Raw genomic sequence first — 10,028 nt, 5'->3', positions numbered from 1 at the left:
CTCAGGGAAGGAAGCGCCGCGAATGTGGGGAGCGACCGAGGAAGCCCCAACAGGAAGCCAGTGGGTGACAGCGACGGCCTTGGCCAAGCAGAAGGGGAACTTGGACGCCACAGGCCACAGGAGGGGGCAGGTCTCTCCCATTTGCAGCTGCAGACTGCGAGCTACTGAAATGTGAGGCTTGTCTAGGCACCCAAGGCCCCACAGCTGTAGCCCTTCCACTGTTGTCTACATGGGGAAGAGAGCATCACCTGTCCAGCTCCCTGGGGATCAGGGCCTCTGGGAGGTCAAAGAGCAAATTCATTATCACATGTTGAAGGGAGCCCAGGCTGAGGGTCCAGGTGATGGAGGCCTGCCCCCAAGTCAGGAGAAAGGTAAGTTCTCAGCAACAAGCATGTCAGTTGGACATGACTCGGTCCACAGTGGTCACAGAGCTGTGGTCGCCACCAGTGACCCTGGAGCCTCCTGACCCCATGAGTTAGGTCCCCGTTCCCATCACTGTCCTCGTCCCAGGCAGCCTCAGACTCTGGTCCTGGTGCTGATGCCCAAAGCAGACCGAGCACAGGGTGTTTCGAATGTGGGAGTTGAAGGCAAGGAGTGCCCGGGTTGGAACCCAGACACCTGCCTACCTACCAACTCACCTGCCACCTGTTCAACTTTACCAAAGTTACTTAGCCTCTCTGTGCCTCAGTTTGCTCATCGGAAAAACAGAGACACTAGCAGAAATGCTGTGTGAGGATTAGATGAGTTCATATGTGTCAAGCACTTAGGGCACAGCCTGGCACTGATACTCGCTCATTCAACTAAGGCTTTGAGGACACCTGCTGTGTGCCATGCCCCCATGCAGGGGCTATGTAGGGGCTGGAGATAGAACACAGGATAAGCTCCTAGGGTGGAAAAGGTGAGTCAAAAATCTGAGTGGGGAGACTAACATTTAATAAGAAGATTAAGATACACAGTCTCAGGGCTTCCCTGATGGCGCAGTGGTTGAGAGTCCGCCTGCCAATGCAGGGAACGTGAGTTCGTGCCCCGGTCCGGGAAGATCCCACATGCCGTGGAGCGGCTGGGCCCGTGAGCCGTGGCCGCTGGGCCTGCACGTCCGGAGCCTGTGCTCCGCAGCGGGAGAGGCCACAACAGTGAGAGGCCCGCATACCGCAAAAAAAAAAAAAAAAAAAAAAAGATACACAGTCTCTTGGAGAATAATGTAGTCTAAGGAAACAATTAAAATCAGGAAAGCAGGAACTCGCCTGGTGACGCAGTGGATAGGACTCCGTGCTCCCAACGCAGGGGGCCCAGGTTCAGTCCCACAGGGAACTAGATCCCACATGCATGCCACAACTAAGAGTTCGCATGCCACAACTAAGGAGCCTCCCTGCCACAACTAAGACCCTGTGCAACCAAATAAATAAATATTGAGAAAAACAGGAAAGCAGAAGAGGAATAGTTGAGAACTGCTGAAAGTTTTAAAAACGTGGCTGGGGCAGGCCTCATGGAGAGGGTGACGTCTGAGTAAACACATGAAGAAAGTAAGAGAATGACGCCTATGGGTATCCAGGCAAAAGTGATCCACCCCGAAGGAAGAGCGCGTTCAAAAGTCCCAAGGTGGGAGCCTGTGTGGTGTGTTTAGCGCAGCTGGATGACGGGGTAGCAGAGTGATTAACGGGGTGAATAAGGAGAGTAGGTCTGAGAGGTATCATAGGTCAGATTATGAAGAAATTTTGAGACTATTGTAAGAATTTGGCTTTTACTCTGGGTGTATTAGGGTTCTCTAGAAACAGAACCAACAGCATGTGTATACATACATAAAGAGATTCATTATAAGGAACTGGCTTGTGTGATTACAGAGGTTGACAAGTCCCAAGATCTGTGGTCAGCAAACTGGAGACCCAAGAGTGCTGATGGTGTGGTTCTAGTTTGAAGGTGTGCAGGCTTGAGACCTAGGAAGAGCTGTTGTTTCAAGTTCGAAGGGAGGAAGAAAACTGATATCCCAGCTGGAATGCATTCAGGCAGGAGGAGTTCCCTTACTCATGGGCGGGTCAGCCCTTTTCTTCTATTCGAGCCTTCAACTGATTGGATGAGGCCCACCCACATTCGGGAGAGCAATCTGCTTTACTCAGTCTACTGATTTAAATATCAATCTCATCCATGGGGGGTATATATATATATATATATATATATATATATATACACGATGGAATACTACTCGGCCATAAAAAAGAACAAAATTTTGCCATTTGTAGCAACATGGCAAACATGGACTTGGAGGGCATTATGCTAAGTGAAATAAGTCAGACAAAGAAAGACAAATACTGTATATCACTTATATGAAATCTAAAAAAGAAAACAAACTAGTGAATATAGCAAAAAAGAAGCAGACTCACAGACATAGAGAACAAGCTAATGGTTACCATTGCGGGGGGATATAGAGGTGGGGGAGCGGGTTCGAGCCCTGGTCTGGGAAGATCCCACATGCTGCGGAGCAACTAAGCCCGTGCGCCACAACTACTGAGCCCGTGCGCCACAACTACTGAGCCTGCGTGCCACAACTACTGAGGCCCGCACGCCTAGAGCCCGTGCTCCGCAACAAGAGAAGCCACCACAATGAGAAGCCCGCGCACGGCAACAAAGAGTAGCCCCCACTCACCGCAACTAGAGAAAGCTGGTGTGTGGCAACAAAGACTCAACGCAGCCTAAAAAAAAAAAAAAAAAAAAGGATGTATTGTGCATTATGGAAAATATAGCCAATATTTTGTAATAACTGTAAATGGAAAGTAACCTTTAAAAACTGTATTAAAAATTTTTAATTTTTTCAATAAATAAAATTAAATTAAAATGTAAACAAAACAAACAAACAAAATGCAAACAAACAAAAATCGGTCTCATCCAAAAACACCTTCACAGAAACACCCAGAATAATGTTTGACCAAATGTCTGGGCACCTCGTGGCCCAGCCAAGTTGACACATAAAGTGAGTCACCACACTGAGTGAGTTGTTATGATTTCAACAGCGATACTGATGTGTGTGTGTGGTTTTCTTCCACATCACCAAGCAATTAACTCAATTCTGACGCCACCTCCCTAAAGATAGCATCCGATCCCACAGGTTAAGGGCTCAGTCCCACAAAACTGCCTCAACTTCAGACACCAATTACAAGTCCAGGTTGTCACCTGTGCTTCTGATCCACTGGCTATAGATCAGAGGTTCCCATGATCTCCTCCTTGGGTTCCATTGATTTGCTAGAGCAACTCACAGAACCCAGAGAAACCAGTTTACTTACTATCTTACCAGTCATCTAGGTTACTAGATTATTACAAAGGATATTAAAGGATACAAATCAACAACCAGATGAAAAGATGCATAAGGCAAGTTATGCGGGAAGGGGCATGGAATTTCCACGCTCTCCTGGGTACACCATTCTCCCTGAATCTCTACCTGTTCACCGGCCTAGAATCTCTCCAAACCCCATGCTTTCGGATGTTTTGGCGACTTCACTACATAGTCATGATTGATGAAATCAGTGGCCATTGGTCATTGATTCAACTTCTGGGGTCCTCTCTCTTCCCTAGAGGTCAAGGGCATGGGACTGAAAGTTCCAACTCTCTAATCACCTCTAGGGCTTCCCTGGCAACCAAGCCCCATCTTAAGTGCGTCTCAAAAGCGGCTTCATTAAAATAACACAAGACCCCTTTATCCCTCTCATTACTTAGGAAATCCCCAGGTTTTTAGGAGCTCTGTGCCAGAAACAGGGATGAAGACCGAACGTACATATTTCTTATTATAAATCACGATATCACAGGTGTGAAGGCAGTTCAGGGCTTGAGCAGAAAAGGGGCAGGCTCTGATTTACTTTCGCCTGATCACTCTACTACTTGCTGTACGGAGCGTAGACTCCTCTGCCAGGGCTGTTGCAAATGCCTGGGATGTGAGATGGGGGTGGCCAGGTCAGACCAGGTGGAGTTGGTGAGAAGCAGACCAGAAGCTGAACGCCAGAACCCTTTCAGAAGCAAAGGGTCTGTTGTCCAGGAAGATCTGGAGCTGAAGCACCCGTTATATATACCTTACCACAAATGACCTCCAATCCAGACCTCCCCTATCACTGGTTCTGCATACCAACCTCCTCCCCTAATTCATAAAACTTTGACCAAACCCCACTTGGGGAGACAGATTTGAGTTTTGCCTCCTGTCTCCTTGCTGGTCGACCACTCAGTCAAGCTTCTTCTTTTCTCAAAAGCCGGTACCATCATATTGGCTTCTAGGTGCATCGAGCAGTGAGCACTTGGCTTGGTTACAGTTGCCGACGTGAAGCCACCATTGCCACAGAGGCAAAGACTTCAAGGGATTTTTTAAAAATATTTATTTATTTATTTTGGCTGCTCCGGGTCTTAGTTGCGGTCTGCGGGATCTTAGTTCCCTGACCAGGGATCGAACCCGGGCCCCCTGCATTGGGAGCATGGAGTCTTAACCACTGGACCACCAGGGACGTCCCCAAGGGCTTTTTAAAGAGGATTGGGCGCTCTACTGGGAATGTGTGGAGTGAGAAATGCATATTTGACGCACAAATGGAGAATCAACAGAAGGTACTCATTCTATGAGTCTGGAGTTTAAGGAAAAGTGCTAGCGGGACACACAAACTTGGCCTGTCACCATGCAGACAGCAGTTCAAGTCATGGGCCTAAGAGAGATCAGAGAGGGAGCGAGTTTAATTGGAAAAGATAAGGGAGTTCCCTGATGGCGTAGTGGTTAGGATTCCAGGCTTTCGCTGCTGTGGCCCAGGTTCGGGGAACTGAGATCCCGCAAGCTACACTGCGCGACAAAAAAAAAAAAAAAAAGGAAAAGAGATGGGGACCATCTCCAGGGGCTCTATGAGCTGTATATCAGACCCAGCTTCCTGCTGAAAATAGCTAAAATTACAATTTCATTTTAAAAAAATAATCATTGTAACTGTTCTGCAAATCCTCGAAGCGCTGGCAGGAGAGAGGAATTTTCAGTCCGAAATCTAGGAGAGGGTGGAAATCCAGAGAGGGAACCCAAGTCACACATGCCCTGGGGGAATTCTGAACATGAAAAACTTGAATTTGGGGCTTCACGGACCTGAGGATCAAAGTCAGACTAGACGTCAGGGAAGGGAAAAACGTGGGACTCGCGGTCACACATAGCTTCTGCACACTCTCAGGCTCTGTCTAGGCGGACGGAAGCTAGAGCAGGGCCAGCCCTGCAGGTGGGCCTGCACTCCGCACTCCCCCCCCATCCCCGGGGTTACCCAGTCATTAGTAGGGAGGGCAGAAGCACCTCTAGGCTGGAAGGTCAAGACCCTGCCCTTGAGACACTTGGTGACCTGGCATCTGGAACCTGGGACCATTTACTGAAGTGCTTGCACCTGAAGAAATGTCTCACTGAGCAATAAAATACAAAGAAACTATAAGGGACTAAAAATAACTGCATGCATGGGCAAGTGGGGCAAATTATGAACAACAAGATACAAAAAGACCAAAACCCAACTGCCACTTCTGAGGTGTGGGGAGCAAAAGCAGGGTCCTGCGCACGATCCCTGCACCCAGCACCACCAAGGGGGTGGGCGGACCACCTAAGCTACACCTCTGGCCCGACCCGCCGATCTGCCCCTACCCTCACCCCCTTTAAGGGACCAGCTTGCCCCCCTAGAGAGTGAGCAAGGGTACCTATCTGCAGCACAATAAAGCCCAGTACAGCCTTACCTAAATTTCTCATCTGACCTCTCATCAATTTCTCTTTTTTCTTTTTAACGATTTTTTAAAATTTATTTATTTATTTATTTTGGCTGCACTGGGTCTTTGTTGCTGCATGCGGGCTTTCTTTAGTTGCGGCGAGCGGGGGCTACTCTTTGTTGCCATGCGCGGGCTTCTCATTGCAGTGGCTTCTCTTGTTGCGGAGCATGGGCTCTAGGCGCATGGGCTTCAGTAGTTGTGGCACGTGGGCTCAGTAGTTGTGGCCTGCAGGCTCAGTAGTTGTGGCGCACGGGCTTAGTTGCTCCGCGACATGTGGAATCTTCCTGGATTAGGGATCAAATCCATGTCCCCTGCTTGGCCGGCGGATTCTTAACCACTGAGCCACCAGGGAAGTCCCTCATCAATTTCTATTGATTAAAGGGTCTAAGGACCTGGGTCTACAACACCCTGGTATTACTTCATTCTCTTACCCCATGTTCTGATTCATCTATCAGGAATGGGAGCACAGACACAATCAGTGAGCGGGAAGGAAGCTGCAGCGCATGGACGGAAGGACTAGACGGAAGGGTGCTGATTGAACAGAAAAGGAAGTTACCCCATAACATTGTTACCAAACGCAAGTTCATGTGCCCGATGCACAGTGAAGACAAACAAACCCGAAAGTCAGAGTTTGGAGAAAGGTTTATTCCAGGGCCACACAGGGCGATGGGTGACTCATGCTTAGAAAAACCTGAACTCCACGAAGGGTCTCAGCAAAGTTTTTTTCTTTTTTTTTTTGCGGTACGCGGGCCTCTCACCGTTGTGGCCTCTCCCATTGCGGAGCACAGGCTCCGGACGCGCAGGCTCAGCGGCCATGGCTCACGGACCCAGCCGCTCCGCGGCATGTGGGATCTTCCCGGACCGGGGCACGAACCCGCGTCCCCTGCATCGGCAGGCGGACTCTCAACCACTGCGCCACCAGGGGAGCCCTCCACAAAGCATTTTTAAAGACCAGGTGAGTGAGGGGTGTCCCAGGGTGTGTGATCAGCTCGTGCACAATTCTCTCATTGGTTAATGGTGATCAGTACTTAGGCACCAGGAGGTCTGGGGGCTACACAGCTCCTGATCATCAGGTAGTTAACTTCTCCCATTTGGTGGTGGTCTTTAGCATCCGGAAAAACTCAGGAAATATACATGAGATACTATTGTCAGCGGACTTCAGAGAAGAGCTACAGCAGAGGGTATGGGGGAGGGGTCTTTCCCAGGAAGGCCCCATAGGGTCCTGCTCGGTTGCAACATCTCTGGGGAAGGAAGAGGCTGGACTGGACATCCTCAGAGCTCAATACTTGGCGAGAGCCTGCCTGAGAACAAGGCCAGCAAAGCTACAGGGTTAATGATTCTTTTTTCTTTTTTCTGTTTTTGGCTGCGCTGCCTGGCATGCGGGATCTTAGTTTCCCCTCTCCCCCCACCCCCTCCCACTCCCACCCTCGCATGGAACTTAGATCCCTAACCAGGGATCAAACCCATGCCCCCTTCAGTGGAAGCACGGAGTCTTAACCACTGGACTGCCAGGCAAGTCCCAACAATTTCTTTTTGAAAATGGAGTTTGGTGACACTGACCAAGTCCCGAAACCCTCAGTGCCTGAAGCCAGTACACTTCAGAGCTTTTCAAGCGAAGCGAGTCAATGCTTGTATTTGTTTTGTTTTCTCCATCAGGCCAACTTGGGCTGGAAAGATCTCGCGTGTGCCTAACACAACCTGGCCCCTCACTGTCAGGCACACACACCCTTACCTACTCTGTCTCAGCCCCTGAAGCTGCCCCAAACCTCCCCAGGAGACTTGCTTTCGATTTCCCCGTTCACAGCCCTTCTGTGGACTCCTGGGAAACACGCTGACCTATGTTCATAGTTTTTAGCAACTCCTTCTCTGATGCCCATTAATATAAAATAACAATGACCAAAACCTGCCGTAGAAATAAACAAAGACCAACGTCTTCGTTCAGGCTGCCATAATGAAATACTGGGGGGCTTAAACAAAAGGAAGCTATTTCTCACAGTCCTGGAGGCTGGAAAGTCCAAGATCAAGGGGCAGGCTGATTCGGTTCCCTGGTGAGGAAGACCCATTTCCTGGCTTGCAGGTGGCCACCCTCTCACTGTGTCCTCCTGCAGCAGGAAGAGAGAGATTGAGAGAGCAAGCACTGTTCATTCTTCTGATTATAAGGACACTAATTTCGTCTTGGGGGCTCTACCCTCATGGCCTCACTTAATCCTGTTTACCTCCCAAAGGCCCTACCTCCAAATACCATCACTTCGTGGGTTAGGGCTCCAACATACAGATTTGGGTGGGGAAACAAACATTCAGTCCAAAACAACCAACCAAATGAGAACAAGCAGGGGCTACTTAGAGCTTGCTGTTGTAACCGGAAGTGGGGTCCGGCTGCTCGCCCCTCAAAAGCCAATAAAGAGGTGAGGTTGGTGGAAAGGAAAGTTTGCTTTATTTATTTATTTATTTATTTTGCTTTATTTTTGATGCTGGTGGGGAGGACACCTGTCCAAAGGCTGACTCCCTGCCTCTGACAATCAGGGGGTGAGAGCTTTTATATACAGAGGGAGGGGGCTACATGCAGAAACAGCGCTGTCAGCTCGGACAGTCATCTTGAAATTGGTCATCGGTGGTCTGACCAGCATCATCTTAATTGTTTTAGGTAAAGTTAATCTTCAGTTCCAGGGTCGGTTTGTTTCCATTTCTTTGAGGCCAGTTCTCGGAATTGTGGCAGCTTAGGTCATGGCTACAGTCTGGTCATCACGTAGTTCACTTCTGCCACCTGGTGGGGCTTTCAGTATCTATAAGACAGCTCCCAGGATATGGCTCAGAATGTTACCTGTAGCCCTTCAGGAGGAACTAAAGGTCCTTGACTGTGCTTAATGACTAAACTATTATTATTTGGTCTCCTTCGACTGTCTTCCTTTGTTTCTGCATTTTCTCACTTCTCTGAATAAACTTATTATTTGGCTAAAGTTTTTCCACAGACAAAAGGCAGGTGGAGGACATGGCGGGCACAAACTATAGGGTCCTGCCTCATTTCAAGCAGGGGCTACTTACCCAGAGCTTGCTGTGACAAGGGAGTTGGCCACCAGCAAGTATGTTCTGACAGACACTCAAAGGCAGACAGAGGAGTGGGGAAGATTCATAGAGGAGAAAAGAGAAGGCTTCAGGTGTGCTCTGATTGGGGCTGTGGACCTGGGGGGCTGCGTAGAAGTGGCGCATGCTGTGTGATTGGTTGGGGGTACATATCTGGCTTGTTGTGATTGTTTCTAACTTGGGAGCAGGGACAAAAACTAGGGAAGCTGCCATCAGGTTCTGTCCGTCTGGGGCTGATTGATACAGGGGTTGTTGTTTAGCTTCTGAAAGGTTGCCAGAGATACGGTCTGACTTTCTACAAGTCTGACTTGTTGATAGCAGGCTGGCCTCATGGGCTGGTTTCTGTAGATGATGGGTTGGTTTCCTGGGCTTGGTGTTGCCCATGGTGCGTTAAGGTTCTATTCTGACCTATGGTCTGAGGTCATCCATTGGTATATTCAGACTCTCACAGTGTTGTAGAACAAACTCCACATTCCAGAAGAGCTGCAACATCATCTCAGGGCAAGGACCTACACGCTTATGTTTTCAAAACAAATCAGTTACCTTCTTGAATGTCTAAACAGAAGAGGCAGGACTAATCTGGTGGTTGAGCCAAAGAACAGGCTAAAATTTCTCTGCCTGGGCTTCCCTGGTGGTGCAATGGTGAAGAACCCACCTGCCAATGCAGGGGACACATGTTCGAGCCCTGGTCCGGGAAGATCCCATGTGCCGCAGAGCAACTAAGCCTGTGCGCCACAACTATTGAGCCTGCACTCTAGAGCCTGCAAGACACAACTACTGAGCCTGCGTGCCACAACTACTGAAGCCCGTGCACCTGGAGCCTGTGCTCCACGACAAGAGAAGCCACCACAATAAGCCCACGCACTGCAACGAAGAGTAGCCCCTGCTCACCGCAACTAGAGAAAAGCCTGCACGCAGCAATGAAGACCCAACACAGCCAAAAATAAATAAATAATTTTTTTCTTTTTTTTTTTGCGGTACGCGGGCCTCTCACTGTTGTGGCTTCTCCCGTTGCGGAGCACAGGCTCCAGACGCGCAGGCTCAGCGGCCATGGCTCACGGGCCCAGCCGCTCCGCGGCACGTGGGATCTTCCCGGACCGGGGCACAAACCCGTGTCCCCTGCGTCGGCAGGCGGACTCTCAACCACTGCGCCACCAGGGAAGCCCTAAATAAATAAATTAAAAAAATTTTCTCTGCCTAATTAA

The 10,028-nt window shown here is 49.4% G+C and overlaps 1 non-coding gene across 1 annotated transcript; it reads right to left on the bottom strand.

Moving 5' to 3' along the window:
* Positions 1–4,405: 4,405 nt before the first annotated feature.
* Positions 4,406–4,478, bottom strand: TRNAW-CCA (transfer RNA tryptophan (anticodon CCA)). Its single transcript has one exon. It is a non-coding gene; the product is annotated as a tRNA-Trp (tRNA).
* Between the last annotated feature and the right edge of the window lie 5,550 nt (positions 4,479–10,028).

This window comes from Delphinus delphis, chromosome 20, assembly GCF_949987515.2.
Source record: "Delphinus delphis chromosome 20, mDelDel1.2, whole genome shotgun sequence".
Taxonomy (NCBI): domain Eukaryota; kingdom Metazoa; phylum Chordata; class Mammalia; order Artiodactyla; family Delphinidae; genus Delphinus; species Delphinus delphis.
Note: the sequence above shows the minus strand (reverse complement) of the source record. Positions and strands in the feature narration are given on the sequence as shown.